The sequence below is a fragment of the Suncus etruscus genome, chromosome 6 (assembly GCF_024139225.1).
Source record: "Suncus etruscus isolate mSunEtr1 chromosome 6, mSunEtr1.pri.cur, whole genome shotgun sequence".
Lineage (NCBI taxonomy): Eukaryota > Metazoa > Chordata > Mammalia > Eulipotyphla > Soricidae > Suncus > Suncus etruscus.
In genome coordinates, this window is record NC_064853.1 from 88,710,340 (window position 1) to 88,728,201 (window position 17,862).

The 17,862-nt window shown below is 42.6% G+C and overlaps 1 non-coding gene across 1 annotated transcript; it reads left to right on the forward strand.

The window, feature by feature from the left end:
• The first annotated feature begins 13,681 nt into the window (after positions 1 to 13,681).
• Positions 13,682 to 13,788, forward strand: LOC126013114 (U6 spliceosomal RNA). The gene has a single exon (XR_007497446.1). It is a non-coding gene; the product is annotated as a U6 spliceosomal RNA (small nuclear RNA).
• The last annotated feature ends 4,074 nt before the right edge of the window (positions 13,789 to 17,862 follow it).

A 17,862-nucleotide genomic window follows, 5' to 3' on the forward strand; every position in this document is an offset into this window, starting at 1 on the left:
AGCTGACACTAACAGAAGATTTTAATGACCTGGCTCTTCCTTCCTCACTTTCTCTTAACAGTTGGATTCATTCTCATGGTTCTGGGAATAACACTCCCCTCCTTTTCAGGGATCACAAATCTTCCATCCTGTTTCTGTTTTTTCCTGCTCTGTTGGAGTACTGGTCTTCCAAGGACTGATGGTGTTTCCCCAGTTTTCTATGTTTATCTCTTAGGAATTCCATCTAATTTCTTTCTTCCTTCTTCCTTCCTGTTTTTGGCCCACACCTCATGGGTTTTATGGCTCATTTTTTGTTTCTGTTTTCAGCGATCACTCCTAGCTGTATTCAGATGAGTGGGGGATGTGATTTGGGGGATTGAACTGAAGCTGCATACAAGGTAAGTACCTTAAACTCTGTAATATGTCTCTGGCCCTAGTATCCCATCTAATTTAATGAGATTTATGGTTTGAAATAAGCGTGTTCATCATCATAACCTCAGAATTTACAATACCTGCAGTCATATTCATTGACCATCAATGTGGTCCACTCTACACTTAGAGACCTAAACCATCTCAAACTGAACACATGTCAAAGAGAAATCCTAAACTCATGTTCTTCCCAGGTCAGAGAGATAGCTCATGGGCTGACAACATACTTTGCATAGAAGATTCCCAGGTTTGATTCCAGGCATTAAATTGGACCTCCAAAACACAGTCAGGAGAAATTCCCCAAGCGATGAGTAGGAAGTACCTCTGAGATCACCAGATGTGACCCAAGAACAAACAATCAAACAAAAATGTTCTACTCACTAATGTTTTCCATTTCAGTATGTGTATTTGTAGGCAATTTATTGCATAAGTTATTACAAAAACTTTGTGATTTTGAATTTCTTTCAGCTAGTCAAACTCAAAATCCAGTGGGCAGTGGGAAAGATTAGACTGAAAGCACTTCACAGGTATGAACCAAACTCAGACTTTCTCTCTTTCTCTCTTTTTTTTCTCTCTCTCTCTCCCCTCTCTCCTCTTTCTCTCTCAACAATGAGTCAATAATCAAGTTGTTCAATAAATATTTTATATTTCTGAAATTTGGTATTGCCAGAATCTAGAAAACTATAATATGAATTCTTCATGGGGGTGATATAAGGGACTCAGGTAACAGTTGTTCTGAAGATTGATGATGGTGTTGGTCATATGAACTTTCATATTTAAAATTATAAATAAGTGGGGCCGGGCGGTGGCGCTGGAGGTAAGGTGCCTGCCTTACCTGCGCTAGCCTAGGAGACGGACCGCGGTTCGATCCCCCGGCGTCCCATATGGTCCCCCAAGCCAGGAGCGACTTCTGAGCGCATAGCCAGGAGTAACCCCTGCGCGTTACCGGGTGTGGCCCAAAAACCAAAAAAAAAAAAAAAAAATTATAAATAAGTAAATGCAAGTAAAAATGGTGAAACCTGAGAAAGGCCTGTAGATTATACAAATGTCAATTCCTGGGCTTCAGTATGGCACTAAGATAGTACCATTAGGAAAAATAGGGGAAGGTAAAGATTTCCCTGTCCTTTTCTGTAATGACTTGTGAAACTATAATTATTCAAAAAATTTTTAAAGATTTCTATAAGCAACATTCTCAAGGACATTTTATAAGATGGAAATGTCAGTCTCAGAAAGGTCACATCTTGGGCTGGAATGATAGCACAGTGGGTAGGGCATTTACCTTGCACATGGCCAACACAGAACTAACTCGGGTTCAATCCCTGGCATAACATATAGTCCCTGAGCCCGCTAGGAGCAATTTCTGAGTGCAGAGCCAAGAGTAACCCCTGAGCATCACTGGGTGTGGCTTTAACCCCCGCAAAAAAGAAAGATCACATATTGACACATTCTCTGAGGCTCACATCACAACTTGTGGTGTATTATCTCTTCCTCTCCCTCTCTCCCTCCTTAATTTTTCTTTAAAAAATTATTTCACTTCAAAAGATAAAAAAAGACCACATGGGGCCGGAGAAATAAGCACAGTGGTATTTGCCTTGCAAGCAGCCAATCCAGGACCTAAGGTGGTTGGTTCGAATCCCAGCGTCCCATATGATCCCCCGTGCCTGCCAGGAGCTATTTCTGAGCAGATAGCCAGGAGTAACCCCTGAGCATTGCTGGGTGCCCCACCCAATAAAAAAGACCACATACTATGAATTTACCCATAAATAATCTCAAAAACATAGAAACAATATAAATGAGGACAGAGTGTTAGTGCAGCTGATATAGTGTTTGCCTTGCATGCAGCTAATCCAGTAAGCTCTGACAGCATTTATGGTCCCCCAAAGCACCAGGAGTGATCCTGAGCACAGAGCCAGAAGTAACTCCTGAGCATTCTGAGTATGACCCAAAAATCAAACAAAAAATTAAATGGCAAATCTTGGAAAATGAGTATGTGTTATTATAAAGGAGTAGCATAAGACCTTTGTGAAGATTTATAAACTCTGTGTTTTGAGTCAGGGAGATAACTCAAAGGACTGATGCACCTGCTTTGCAAGTAGGAAGCCCCCAACCAAAGCCTAATTCTGTCCCTAATACATACTTGAGTACCACAAGGTATGACCCCCCCCCCCAAACTGCTCTGTATTTTGTTTGCAGTATGGTCACTCTGCAGGTAGTCGAATGGGACAGACTATCCAAACACTTGATTCTGAAAACAGTGTCCTGGGTTTGATACAATACTAATGTTACAAAAAAGGGTCACCCTTGGGGAAAGGACACAAAGGACGTTTATATTGTCTTTGTTATTTCCTATAAATCTATATCTGTCTCAGAATAAGAAGTTATCAAACATAAGCTCCCCTATGAGATCTTTAGAAACACTAGCTCTGTTCATTCAGAATAACCATTTTTGGGTAGTTGGCTACCATCTTGTCACCTGAGAAGCTTAAAAAAAAAAAAGAGGGCTGGAGAGATAGCATGGAGGTACAGCGTTTGCCTCTCATGCAGAAGGTCGGTAGTTCGAATCCCAGCATCCTATATGGTCCCCTGTGCCTGCTAGGGCGATTTCTGAGCATAGAGCCAGGAGTAACCCCTGAGAGCTGCCAGGTGTGACCCAAAAACAAAAACAAAAAAGAAAGGACTGGGATTAAGCTCAGCACATAAAATGAGTGTTTGCTTTGCATGGCAGAAGCCCTGGGTTTCATCTCTCTCTCTCTCTCTCTCTCTCTCTCTCTCTCTCTCTCTCTCTCTCTCTCTCTCTCTCTCCCTCTCTCCCCCCCTCTCTCTCTCCCTCTCTCCCTCCCTCTCTCTCTCTCTCTCTCCCTCTCTCCCCCCCTCTCTCTCTCCCTCTCTCCCTCCCTCTCTCCCTCTCTCTCTCTCTCTCTCCCTCCTTCTCTCCCCCCCTCTCTCTCTCCCTCTCTCCCTCTCTCTCTCTCTCCCTCCCTCTCTCCCCCCCTCTCTCTCTCCCTCTCTCCCTCTCTCTCTCTCCCTCTCTCTCTCTCTCCCTCCTTCTCTCCCCCCTCTCTCCCCCCCCCTCTCTCTCTCTCTCTCTCTCTCTTCCCCTCCCCCAGGCATGGACCAAATAAGAAATTGACAAAAAGATTATCAGATTCTGGGACCAGAGTTTCTATGTTTCTAATAAAATCTTAGGTGAATAGCAAAGACCAACTCCTGACAAGAAGATGCTACAAGACAGATAAGATGAAATGGCACCTAAAAGGAGATGCTGTGTTAACATGGCAAAAAATATAAAATGACTAATTTAGATATTTTTTTCAGTTGTTGCTGTTTTTTTTTTGGGGGGGGGCGCAGAGGTTGTCTTTAAGTGGTGCTCAAAGGACTTCAGAACTATGCACTGCAATGCTTAGGAGACCACATGGTGCTAGGAATTGAACTTGAATCAGCTATATGCCAGGCACACCTATATTCCTGTGCTATCTCTCTAGCACCTATATGTTCTTTTTGAAATCTTCTCACCCAAACAATAGCAACTGTTATCACTGGAAAGCATTAAAAATCTGCAAGTTGGGCCAGAAAGATAGCATGGAGGTAGGGCGTTTGCCTTGCATTCAGAAGGACGGTGGTTCAAATCCAGCATCCATATGGTCTCCTGTGCCTGCCAATGGCTATTTCTGAGCATAGATCCAGGAGTAACCCCTGAGCGCTGCCGGGTATGACCCAAAAGCAAACAAACAAAAAAATCTGCAAGTTGTTCTAGAAAAAATAAGAAAGTCATATATTTACGATTATAATCGACAAAATCTCTGCTTTACAAACACTGCCACAATCAGTACATCTACATTGAGAAAGAATCCTGAAGAAATTTCACAGGCATAGAAGACTATGGAGAGGAAAGTAGAAGTCATGCTTAGACCAACGAGCCTGGAAGAGGAATCTTTCCCTCTCAAAATTAGCAATGAATAAATCCAGCTTTATTAGAAGCCATCCTAGCTGAGCTCCTGCTGCCTACGATCTTTTCCTTATTCCTTCCTCCCTCATGGAGCACCAACAAACAGGATCCAGAATGGGGAGGGGTTCATTTTGTACGCAGTCAACCTGGTTTGATTTCCTGGCATCCGATATAGTCCTCAGAACCTGCCAGAACCTCAGGTCCTCAGAACCTGCTCAAAGTAATCTCTGAGCAAAGACCCAGGAGTAACCCATGAGCATCACTAGGTATGGCCCAAACACCAAAAAAGAAAAAAGGAAAAAAAAAAAAAAAAACAGCAAAGGCAGAATCAGCTCCCTAGCTTCAGGAGAGAAGGAAAGAGGCTGGGAAAGATGAGTTGGGGAGGGATGGGCGTAATAGTACAGAAGGTAAGATATTGTCTTACAGGAGGATGACTCAGGTTGGCATCCTATACAGACTCCTTGCTGAGGAGTGATTCCTGAGCATTGCTGTGTATGACCCAAAACTTAAAAAAAAAAAAAAAAAAAAAGGTGGGGAGATGTTCTAGAGAGATACAGATATGGCTCCAGTTGTTTTTACCTTGTACCTTTCTCTTCAGTTAGGATTAGGAGCTTTTTATTAACACTTTTCTTATAGCAAAGAATATGTTTACATACATTTTATATTTATATATGTTTTACCTGCATATATGATTTTTTTGTATTTAAGCCAGAAAATGCAACTGGAGAGTTAATACGGGACTTAAGGTTTGCTGTGCGTGTGGTGGACCCCTGTTCAATTTGAGTGACCTCCTTTGATTCCTGGTACATGGTCCCCCAAGCACTACCTGAAGCAAACTCTCAGCACAAAGACTCCAACAATGCCAGGTATGGTCCATAGCCCTTCCAAACCCTCCCAAAGTAATAATCATACAAATATCAAATAAAAGTTCATGTTATTACTTGCCTTATATCTAACAGGACCAAGGTTTGATCGTTGTTTTTTTTAGCTTCGACTATGAAACAGCAATCTCTTCCTCCCTCCGCCTATACTTAGGTCTCTGCCCTTTATTTTTTGGGGGGTGGGATGGGTCACACCTGGCAGTGCTCAGGGGTTACTCCTGGCTCTAAGCTCAGAAATCGCTCCTGGCAGGCTCGGGGGGACCATATGGGATGCCGGGATTCGAACCACCATCCTTCTGCATCTAAGGCAAACACCTTACCACTGTGCGATCTCTCCAGCCCCCAGTTTCTGTCCTTTCTAAGGTGATCGCTCTTACTCTTTTGGCTGATATTTTCTTCAGAATTTCAAATGACATGGTTTTATGGAAACTTGATGTTCCAAGTTTAGCTATCTTCTGATAGATATCCTGATATCCCAGATCAAAACTGTTTCAATCTCTTATCCTGCCTTCTGTTTATGAGAAACAGCCTCCCCCTACCATATGTGAGCTGGTATGCATATTCTCCCTCTCCCTACAGTTCTCTTTAGGTTAATTACATTTTTAGTGTTTATATTAGAAAACCTGGTAAATGCATATTACTCTCAAGTGAGCCACTTCTTTTATTTATTTTCATTTTCCCTGGAGTTAATAACTGCCTCATTTAGCTTAAGTTTTCTAATTCATTTCCCATTCTAAGCCAGAAGTAAAATGCTTTTTAAAAAAAGTCAGATATTCTGTGTCAAGAGAGATGAGATAGGAGTAATGTGCTTGCCTTGCACACAACTGAGGCTGACTTGATTCCCAGCACCATATATAGTTCTCCATGCCCCAGCAGGAGTGATCCCTGAATACAGAGCCAGGAGTCAGCCCTGAGCATCATCAAGTGTGACTCCTTCTCCCCTCTAAGAAGAAAAAAAATCAAATATTCTCCCCTCTTATAGACTAAATAGAATAAAACTGACCCCTGACAACCCTGCCCTTTCATTGTTGGGCACAAGTAGTTGTTGGTGCTTGGGATTTTGAATAGCAGAGACACAGCAGTGCTGAGCTAAAACCCTCCTTCCCTCCCTCCAGCTTCATGCTTACAGGGCAGGCCCTTGACTGCTGAGCTATCCCAGGGCCCCTGATGGACTGGTATTTTTTTTCCACAATAAACTGCCAGTTATTATGGAGACATTATCATGTCCAGCCATCAAAATAACAGAATAACATGTCATTTTAACAGGCCTTCTTTTTAGACATTGCCTGCATCTGGATTCCATGGTTTCTCCTTCTTTCATCCCAGAGCCATCTCCATGCCTACCCACCCACCCTCTCACCCACTCATCCACCCACCCACACAGTCTTTTCCCCATCCATTTCCTGGTGAGCATCTTCTTCTTCAGTTTCTTGCAACATGAGAAGTCCTTTGTGGGTGGGGCAAGGGGGATTGGTGCCAGAGATTGAATCCAGAAACACGCATTCAAGGCATATGCTCAACTACTAATCCACACTCCACACCCCCAACCAAATTTTTGTGTTTTTTGTTTTTGAGGCATACCCAGCAATACTTAAGGATTTGTCCTGGCTTTAGCCTCAGGAATTACTCCTGGCCATCCTCAGGGGACCATCTGTGGTGCTGGGGATTGAACCTGGTTTGACCACATGCAAAGCAAATGACCTATCGGATATACAAACTCTCCAGCCCCACATGGGTGGTTCTTCATCCTCTTTGTCCTCTTCTCCACCTTCCTCTTCTATCTCTTGCTCATTTTCAATAGCAGAAATGTCAATTACATTTCCTTATTTTCAGATTCCTTGTCCTCTTGCCACAATCTGAATAAAAGACTCAGTTACCCCGAGTCCTGATCTTACAAAGGCACTCATATTTCTCACCACTTTCAGAGCAAGAAAGGAGAAGGTCAAAATAGCTCCATGACTAGCCAAGAACACGACTAGCCAAGCAAATGGAAGCAAAGAAACAGATAGGACTACATTAAACTGAGTAGGTTCTGCAACTCAAAGGAAATGGTGGTGACTAGGTTACAAGAATACAGTCTTCCCACATAATAGGAGAAACTATTCATCCAATATCCTGCCTCTCAGCAGGCTTCCCTGAGCATCACTGAATGTGCTCCCCAAACAAACAAACAAAAGGCAAAAAAGACTAGAAATTGAGCTTCCATATGATTCAGCAATACCACTCCTAGGAATAAATCCTAGAAGCAAAAAACCCCATGCAGAAAAGTCCTCTGCATTCCTATGTTCAGCATTACTTACAATAGCAAGAATCTGGAAACAACCCAAGTACTTGAGAACAGATGAGTGACTAAAGAAACTGTGCCCCATTCCCCACTTGGCTCCTTAGGGAGGGTCTGGGTGGGGCTCTGAACTTCAGGCCTCCCAGCTTCTTGAAGGATCTCTTTCCTTCCTGGGAGCCGGGAGTCTCTAGCAGCATGGGGTTGATAATCTCTTACCAGTCTATATTTTCAAAACTGCGCGGGGGCACTAGGCACAAGATACATTAATAATACTCACTATCATTGAATTATGTTTTTATGTATGCAGAATGTCTATTTTGTACTCTGCCCTTTCGCACACCCCTACAAAAGATCATTTTTCTCTTTAACTCTCTTACCCCCTATCATCATTAGTCCACATTTACCCTTTTTTAACTTAAGTACTGTAGAGTCCTAAGTCACAGACCAAAGTGGTGCCCTGGAGTTAACACCCACCCAACTATTCCAAAAGGCATAAAAAGGACATGTATGTCTTTTCAACATTTTATGTGTGTTTTCTTTGATGGCTATAACTTTTACTGAATATTTTCTTATACAGTGACGATTTTCCCCCCTCTTTTTTTTTTTTTAACTTTTCTTCTCTGTGTACTGTTCAATAGGGAATTTGGTGAAAGAGTCCCTCAGTTTAATGCTTATGTTTGAACCAAGTCACAGTTATTGTTGGACGTGTTCTTATGCCCCCACATCACCGATAATGCCACGTGGCTTTATTTCTTGTTTGCATAGGCACATTAAAACGGGAAAATACTGTACATACAAATAAGTTCTTATCTAATAGAGATGGGAACACAAATCTTGTAGTGCAATGGGACCTTACACCCTGAACATTGACATAAAGACCTGGCACAGGCCTCAGAAGAATGGGCATTCTCCATTCACCCCTGATCTAGGGAAGACATCTACGAAACATCCAAGGTTGTCTGTAACATCACCTGGAGGCAATCCTCTACCAGGGAAGACCCTACTGCTGCTCTTACATCGATATACTCAAAAGAGACTTCCCTTAACACTGAGAAGACTTAACAACAACAATGAACTGCTTACTGGACAGGGCTTTCTGTATTGCCCCTTAATTATGAGGTGAAACTAGAGGATACTCCATACCAGCCTGACTTCAATGTAGGATGTGCAGATTCCAGGATCTTTAATACAGAAACCTGATGCCAACAATAGAGACTGCGTAAAAAATAAAACTGTATTGGCACTACAGACAATGACTTGGATTGAATAAACTAGTTTTCCTGGAGCCTAGAGTTGGTCTTATGCCAGGAAACTTCAGGGGTAGGGTCTCCTTGTATTTAGACCAAGGCTTTTCCTTTCCATGTCCCCCATATTTTGGTGGGCCTATGCAAACAATATTTGCCACTCTAACACCGTTTTTACTGTACTCTTTTGACTAATCCTTAAAAAAAACCTCTTAAACTTTTGATGTTAACTTAAACTAATATGCATGTGCATGAAAATATAAAAAATACTATGCCTTCAATGTTTAAGGAGTCACATAAATCTCATGGCTTTCGATTGCATTGTGTACTGCTAAGAAATGTTATAATGTACTACAATCTGGGGACTTGTGGACAAAGTAATTGTCCATGGGTTCTGCCTTATTTTTCTTAATGTTCTTTGACTGTAAGTTCAATATTTAGGCGTCAGCAAGGCGATTTCTTCTGAGAACTCTGTTTATGGGCGATTGTCCTTTCACTGTAACTTTACCTTGTCCTCTTTGCATCATTGTTCTCATAATTAAAAATAAAAAATTTAGACGAAACTACACCTGCCCAGTGGGGCCCGACTGTGAAAAATTGTGAGTGTTGCCTGTGAGTGTCTGTCTACTATCCTGTTATCTTGGGAGTGGGCCAAAAAGAGGCTCCAGTAAACTCGCTCTCCCAGAGGCCAATTTCAGGGCAGGAACGCCAAGGAATTGCTCCAAAACATGAAAACCGGCTATTCTTGCAATTATAATTTTCAGACACAAAAGTGAAAGGAGCTGGAAGTTCCAGCTCACCTCAGGAAGCTCACCACAAAGAGTGATGAGTTTAGTTAGAGAAATAACTACATTTTGAACTGTCCTGATAATGAGAATGTATGAGGGTAATGAAAAGCCTGTTTAGAGTACAGGCAGGGGTCGGGTGGGGAGGAGGGAGATTTGGGACATTGGTGATGGGAATGTTGCTCTGGTGATGGGTGGTGTTCTTTACATGACTGAAACACAAACACTATCATGTATGTAATCAAGGTGTTTAAATTAAAAAAATATATGAAATGAAAAAAAATTTATTAAGAAAGAAACTGTGATACATCTATATAATGGAATACTATGCAGCTGTTTGAAAAAATGAAGCCATGAAATTTGCTTATAGATGGATGGATACAGAGACTAGTATGCTGAATGAAATGAGTCAGAGGGAGAGAAGTAGATATAGAATAATCTCACTCATTTGTGGAATATAAGAAAAACAAAAGATAGTATAGTAATAATATCCAGAAACAACAGAGATGAGGACCAGAAGGACTGGTCTATGTTAGGAAGCTTGCCACAAAGAACCAGGAATGCAGTTAGGACAGAGAAGGATCCATCATGGCAATGATAGCTGGAACTGGTCATGCTGATCAAGAGCTGGGTACTAAAAGAGAATAAAGTGATGTGCATGGTACCCCTTCCTTAACAATAGTGCAAACCATAAATCTAAAAAGGGAAAAGAGAGAGAGAGCAGTAAAATGTCTACCCCAAAGGCAGGCAGAGGGGAAGAAGGGGTTTGAAACTGGGGACATTGATAGTGGGACATGTAATGTACACTGGTGAAGGGTGGTGTACATTGTATGACTTAAGCTCAATCATGAACAACTTTGTAACCATGATGTTTAAATAGAATGATTAATTTTAAAAAATTATAATTGGGGCCGGTGAGGTGGCGCTAGAGGTAAGGTATCTGCCTTGCAAGTGCTAGCCAAGGAAGGACCGCGGTTTGATCCCCTGGCGTCAGCGTCCCCTATGGTCCCCTCAAGCCAGGAATAATTTCTGAGCGCTTAGCCAGGAGTAACCCCTGAGCATCAAACAGGTGTGGCCCTCCCCCCCAAAAAAAATTATACTCATAGAAATAATCTAAACCTATGGACTAATTTCCCCCCCTCTCTCTTGTCCCCCCGCCAGTCTGGACTGATTTTTTTGTTTGTTTTTTTGTTTTTGGACCACACCCGGTGATGCTCAGGGGTTACTCCTGGCTATGTGCTCAGAAGTCACTCCTGTCTTGGGGGACCATATGGGACACCGGGGGATCGAACCGCGGTCCATCCAAGGCTAGCGCAGGCAAGGCAGGCACCTTACCTCTGGCGCCACCGCCCGGCCCCTGGACTGATTATTTTTAATAGAGGCCAAACTGGGGCTTCATGCCTCTTATCTGGGTTATTGATAATTCTAGGTTTGCAGCACTTCCTGGAAATTGTCTTTGTCACCATCCTGATGATTTTTCCCTTCTCTTGCATTGATTCCTTTTACACATAGTAGCCTCCATATACCTTTCTTGACACATATTTTTGTTTTGATGGAGTCCACTCTCCAGAGTTTTTTGAAAAAGAACATAAAAGGAAAACAATCTGGAAGCCTTGCTTGTATTTATTCTGCCCCACATCTGACTGGTAGACTGGTACCTACATTTCTAGATTGCAGCTCATTTTCTCTTGGAATTTTGAAGACATTGCTTCACTGTGGTCCAGAATTACTCCCCTGCATATGTGCTCTGTTGAGTTCCCCATGCCTCACATTGCAAAAACCCTGATGTAAGACCTTGTAATGCCTTTTCTTTTTTAAAGTACTTGTTTTGGCAGAGCCAGGAATCAAACCCAGGACCTTCTATAGGCAACACAGCAGTCTACTACTACTAAGGTAGTCATCATTTTTATGTTTAATTTTTATAAATGTGATTTATGTTGTCCATTTTTAATAATAAATCACACAATAGAGTTAAGGGCCAGGAGGACCAGTCCATGATAGATAGCTTGCCACATTTAGTTGGGGGAGGGTGCTGTTAGGGCAGAGAAGGGACCACTATGACAATAATCACTCTGAACAATAATTGGGTGCTGGGCCCGGAGAGAGCACAGCGACATTTGCCTTGCAAGCAGCCGATCCAGGACCAAAGGTGGTTGGTTCGAATCCCGGTGTCCCATATGGTCCCCTGTGCCTGCCAGGAGCTATTTCTGAGCAGACAGCCAGGAGTAACCCCTGAGCACCGCCAGGTATGACTCAAAAAACCAAAATAATAATAATAATAATAATAATAATAATTTGGGTGCTGAAAAGAAGTAAATTGATATGCATGATACACCTTCAACAACAATATTTCAAACAACAGTGTCTAAGAGAGAAAAGAGAGGGGAGAGAGCGAGAGAGAGAGAAAAAGAGAGAGAGAAAGGGAGAGAGAGGTCTACAGACAGAGAGGAAGGCAGGAGGGAAACTAGGGACATTCATGGCTGGAAATGTGCACTAGTAAAGGGATGGGTGTTAGATATTGTACAACTGAAACTCAATCATGAACAACTGTGTAACTGTACATCTCAAAGTGATAAAAGAATATATTTAAGGGGCCATAGTGGTAGCACAACAGGCAGGACCTTTGCCTTGCATGCGACTGACCCGTGTTCAATCCCCTGCATCCTATACAGTTCCCCAAGTTCGCCAGGAGTGACACCTGAGTGCAAAGCAGGGGTAATCCCTGAGCATCCCTGGTGTGGCCCCAAAAGCAAAAACCAAATATATATTATACATATATTCAAAGAATAAGTCACAGGAGGTGTCCTGAACCTCTCCAGAAGTGATCCTTGGGGCCAGTAGTAAGCAGTGAGCACAGCTAGGTGTAGTTCAATATTCCTCTGCCAAAAAATAATAAAGAACAGTGAGTTTGGAAAGAAGGTAAAGGAGCTAAGACATGCTTGTCTTGCATGCAGCTGACCCAGTTCAGTCTCTGTGTGAGACTGTATCTGGTCTGCCTAGTATGGTCAAGGATCACTCCTGAGCAGAGAGCCAAGAATAACCCTGTGGCCAGAAAAAAAAAAAAAAAGGTAGAGAAAAGCTGATTGGAAACAAAGTGTGGATTTTACAGGAGGGTGATCAGAAGAGACATTGTCACTTCCCTTAAAGGTAATCATTTTTCTACAAATATCTGTGAAACATTCTTGGATTAACTGGTTTTCCAAAAGAAGAACCACCCATTTTGTTGTTGTTTTTTGTTTGTTTGTTTGTTTGTTTGTTTGTTTGTTTTTGGGCCACACCCATTGATGCTCAGAGGTTACTCCTGGCTATGCGCTCAGAAATCGCTCCTGGCTTGGTGGGACCATATGGGATGCTGGGGGATCAAACCGCAGTCCGTCCTAGGCTAGCGCTTGCAAGGCAGATAGATGCCTTACCTCTAGCGCCACAGCTCTGGCCCCAAGAACCATCTATTTTTTTAGGGCAGGGTTGAGGATATGAAGGAGGGGGAGAAAAGGGAGTACTGGGCCACACCATCAGTGTTCAGGGTTTATTCCTGACTCTGTGTTCAAGTGACCCTGGTGGTGCTTAGAGAATAATGCAATTTTTTTGTTTGTTTTTGGTTTTTGGGTCACACCTGGCAGTGTTCAGGGGTTATTTCTGGCTCTATGCTCAGAAATCACCCCTGGCAGGCACGGGGGACCATATGAGATCCTGGGATTCGAACCATCAACCTTCTGCATGAAAGGCAAACGCCTTACCTCCATGCTATCTCTCCGGTCCCAGAATAATGCAATTCTAAGGTTGCCTGCATACAAGAAAAGTGGGATTTTTGTTGTTGTTATTGTTTTGATTGTTTGTTTTTTGAGTTGTGGGCTACCCCAGAATGCAAGCATTACTCCTGGCTCTGTGCTCAGAAAACACTCGTGACAGGCTAGGGGAACCATATAGGATGCCCAGGAAAAATTTTGAGTTGGTACTATTCAAGACAAATAAATGTCCTACCCACTATGCTATGATTCTGGGCCCCCCAAAGAAGTGTTTTAACCCCTGTATGTTCTGGCTCCAAGAATCATCCTGTTTCTTTTTTTGGGGGGGGGGCACACCTGATGATGCTCAGGGGTTACTCCTGGCTATGCACTCAGAAATTACTCCTGGTGGTGCTCACTTCAGTAGCACATATACTAAAATTGGAATGGTACAGAGAAGATTAGTATAGCCCCTGCACAAGGATGACACACAAATTCGTGAAGCGTTCCATATTAGAAAGAAGAAAGAAAGAAAGGAAGGAAGGAAGGAAGGAAGGAAGGAAGGAAGGAAGGAAGGAAGGAAGGAAGGAAGGAAGGAAGGAAGGAAGGAAGGAAGGGAGAGAGAGAGAGAGAGAGAGAGAGAGAGAGAGAGAGAGAGAGAAAGAAAGAAAGAAAGAAAGAAAGAAAGAAAGAAAGAAAGAAAGAAAGAAAGAAAGAAAGAAAGAAAGAAAGAAAGAAAGAAAGAAAGAAAGAAAGAAAGAAAGAAAGAAAGAAAGAAAGAAAGAAAGAAAGAAAGAAGAAATTATTGCTGACTTGGGAGACTATATGGGACATTGGGGGATCGAATCTCGGTTTGTCATAGGTCAGCCATGTGCAAGGCAAATGTCCTACTGCTTGTACCACCATTCCAGCCCTGAATCATCTTCTTTCTAAACCTGAAAAATCAGTCTTGTGACATTAAGTCAAGGAAACTAACTTTAGAAGTTTGCCCTCGGGTCCATTGTCTGTAGGACTTTTCTTCTCTTCGCTGTTTTTTATCTTCCCAAATCCAATGTCTCTGACTCAAATAAGTGGCAGCCTGATTATGGACAATTGAAGAGGCTTGTCTTAGTCTGTGTCTGAGTCTGTGTGGGCTGTTAGAAGTAAAACACCAGACTGTGTGGTTTTAGCAACATCTGTTTGTCACAGTTCTGAAGGTTGGCAAGCTCAGGTTCAAGGTATTGGCAGATTTGGTGACTGGTAGGTGCTGTATTTTGGCTCAAAGGCACAGTTTTCTCTCTGTGTCCTTGTTAAAATGGGGGGAGGATAAGACTTTTGTTTTATATTAAGAACTAGTGTCAATTGAAGAAATAAAAGAAAAAGTACAGAGGATAAGGTGCTTGTCTTGCACACAGTTAACCCCGGTTTGACCCCCAGTCAGGATTTATCCTGCACTTTCTGCATGAAAAGCAGGCACTCAGCACAGTTGAGCTATCTCTATAGCCCCAATTATGCTATTTTTAAATTTTTTATTTTGAATTAGTTTTTGAACCACACCTAGCAATGCTTAAAGGTTACTCCCGACTCCACAATCAAGAATTACTCCTGGCTGTGCTAAAGGGGCCATTGGAGATGTTGGGCTCAAAACCAAAGTACCCACTGCACAAGATCTCTGGCCCCAATTATGGTATCTTGACTAAAATTACCATTTGTTGAGCTGGAAAGATAGTACAGGATTTAAGACACTTGCCTTGTGAGTGGGGGGCCAACTTGAGTTTGATTCTTAGCACCACATAACATTGCCTGAGCACTACCACATGGGATCCCTGAGTGCAGAGCAAAGAGTCAACCCAGAGCACTATCAAGTATGGCCTGGAAACAAAAACAAACAAAACTTTATCATAGTCTCAATGATGAGAACTTTCCCCTTAATATCTAACACCTCCAAAAAGGCAAATATTGTGTGGGAAGTTAGTATTTTGAGATATGATTTGAAGGTAGAGAATCAAACACTCTGCTCATCACAAAGCCTCTCTTCATTCTTCTTTGTGGGAGGGGAGCATTTCTCAGCAGTACTCAGGGACCCATGGGCCACTCTAAGTGATACTAGACCCTGTGGTCTGTATCATTGGGCCTGATGATTTGGGTATTTGACCAGTAATACAGTGATGCTATGGGCCAGTGGTGGCAGGGACAAAGGTGAGGGATTCAGTGCAAGGGGTCAAATTCAGGATGTCCCACATAGCAGGCAGATGCTCCAAACCTTTGAGTTATCCACACACACACACCAGTCACAGGCCTGCTTTCTTTTTTTTTTTGGTTTTTGGGCCACACCTGTTTGACGCTCAGGGGTTACTCCTAGCCATGCGTTCAGAAATCGCTCCTGGCTTGGGGGGACCATATGGGACACCAGGGGATTGAACCTCTGTCCGCCCTACACTAGCGCTTGCAAGGCAGACACCTTACCTCTAGCGCCACCTCTCCGGCCCCATGGCCTGCTTTCTTATGCAGACTTTTATTTTCATTTCCAGACCTTCTCGGGTTTTTTGTTGTTGTTGTTGTTGTTGTATTTTTTTTTTTTAGTCTCACACATGCCCATGCTTGTTGTATCTAATTTAAGCCTTTCCAGAATATTGCTGTGGTGAAAGTTGACTTGTGTCTGGGAATAACCTTCCTGCAGTTATATTTGCCGAAGTGAAAAATGAACCCTGTAAGCAATCACATTGATATTCCTAACAAAAACAATGATTCCAATAAGGAAGGTCATGTAAATGTATTTCTAGACAAGGTCATACCATAGCTGCAAGGATGATCAACAATCTTCTAAGCAATTGTGGCTTTATTATCAGTGATATTGCAATCTGGCTTTGTGCCTTCAATCTTCAGAGAAAATATTTCTGAGATATCCAATTGCAGAAATCCCCCTATTTTTCACATCCCATCTAGAGATTCCCCAATTCCTCTTTGTTTTGTTTTGTTTTGTTTTGTTTGGAGCCACAATAGTATAAAAGAAAACATATCTAGGGGTCTTATTCCTATGCTTTGTGCTCAAGAATAACTTCTTGCAGGATTCCAAAGACCATATATGGTACTGGGGACCTGATTAGACACATGCAAAACAAATGCCTTACTAGATGCCCTATCACTGCAGCTCACGCTGCAATTTCTCTCTCAAATTATGTAGTCTCAATTCAGCCCTCTACTAATTCTTTCCCAATTCTCTCTGAGATGATTGCAAAATTTCTCTGTAGAATGTTCTCCCTTGCTGCAGCAAATCAAATAAGCATAATTTCATTTAATAGATATCTTCCTGGTAATTTCTGATAAATGGTGATAGAATTCAGGTTTCTGAGCTCTAATATATTTATTTAACTCTTGTCTACCTGAGTCCTAGGCCATAAATTATAGCTAAAATTTGCTCTGAAGTTGCCGCAAGTTTTTTTTTTTTTTTTTTTGAGACACTGCCGCAAGTTTCATTCTTTTTTTGTTTTGATTTGTTTGGGGGCCATGCCCAGCAGTGCTCAGGGATTGCTCCTGAGTTTGCATCCAGAAATATTTCTGGGGGCCAGAGAGACAGTATGGAGGCGGGTGGTTTGAATCCTGGCATCCCATATGGTTCCTCGAGTCTGCCAGGAGCTATTTCTGAGTGTAGAGCCAGGAGTAACCCTTGAGCCCTGTTGGGTGTGATCCAAAACAAAACAAACAAACAAAAAAAGTCGAAATATTTCTGGTGCATTTTGGAGATCATATCTGATGCCAGGAATTAAACCCAGGTTGACCATATGCAAGGCAAATGCCTTATCTGTTGTACTATCACTCTGCCCTGCCTAATTATGTTCCCTTTTACACTGTTGAGAAACCGATTTTTTTTTTTGTTTTGGGGCCACACCCGGCGGTGCTCAGGGGTTACTCGGCTATCTGCTCAGAAATAGCTCCTGGCAGGCACGGGGGACCATATGGGACGCCAGGATTCGAACCAACAATCTTAGGTCCTGGATCTGCTGCTTGCAAAGCAAATGCCACTGTGCTATCTCTCCGGCCCCGAGAAACTGGTTTTTTGTGTTTTGTTTGTTTGTTTGTTTTTTGGGCCAAATCCGGTGACACTCAGGGGTTACTGGCTTGAGGGACCATATGGGAGACTGGGAGATCGACCCGTGGTCTATCCTAGGTTAGGCACCTGCAAGGTAAACACCCTATGACTTGTGTCATGCTCTGACCCGGGAAACTGATATTTAAACTGCATTTTTTTTTTTTTTTGGTTTTTGGGCCACACCCGTTTGACGCTCAGGGGTTACTCCTGGCTATGTGCTCAGAAATCGCCCCTGGCTTGGGGGGACCATATGGGACGCCGGGGGATCGAACCGCGGTCCTTCCTTGGCTAGCGCTTGCAAGGCAGACACCTTACCTCCAGCGCCACCTACCCGGCCCCATTAAACTGCATTTTTTATAATTTGCAACAAGCAGCTTCATAATAGTGTAAAAGAGAGAAACACACTGAGACAGGATCAATGAATAAATATTTCTAACATAGCATCTCAATTTTAGCATATAAACCATGATACTGAATCTTTCCTCAGAACTTGTCTTTCTACATAGAGTTAAACCAATCTACA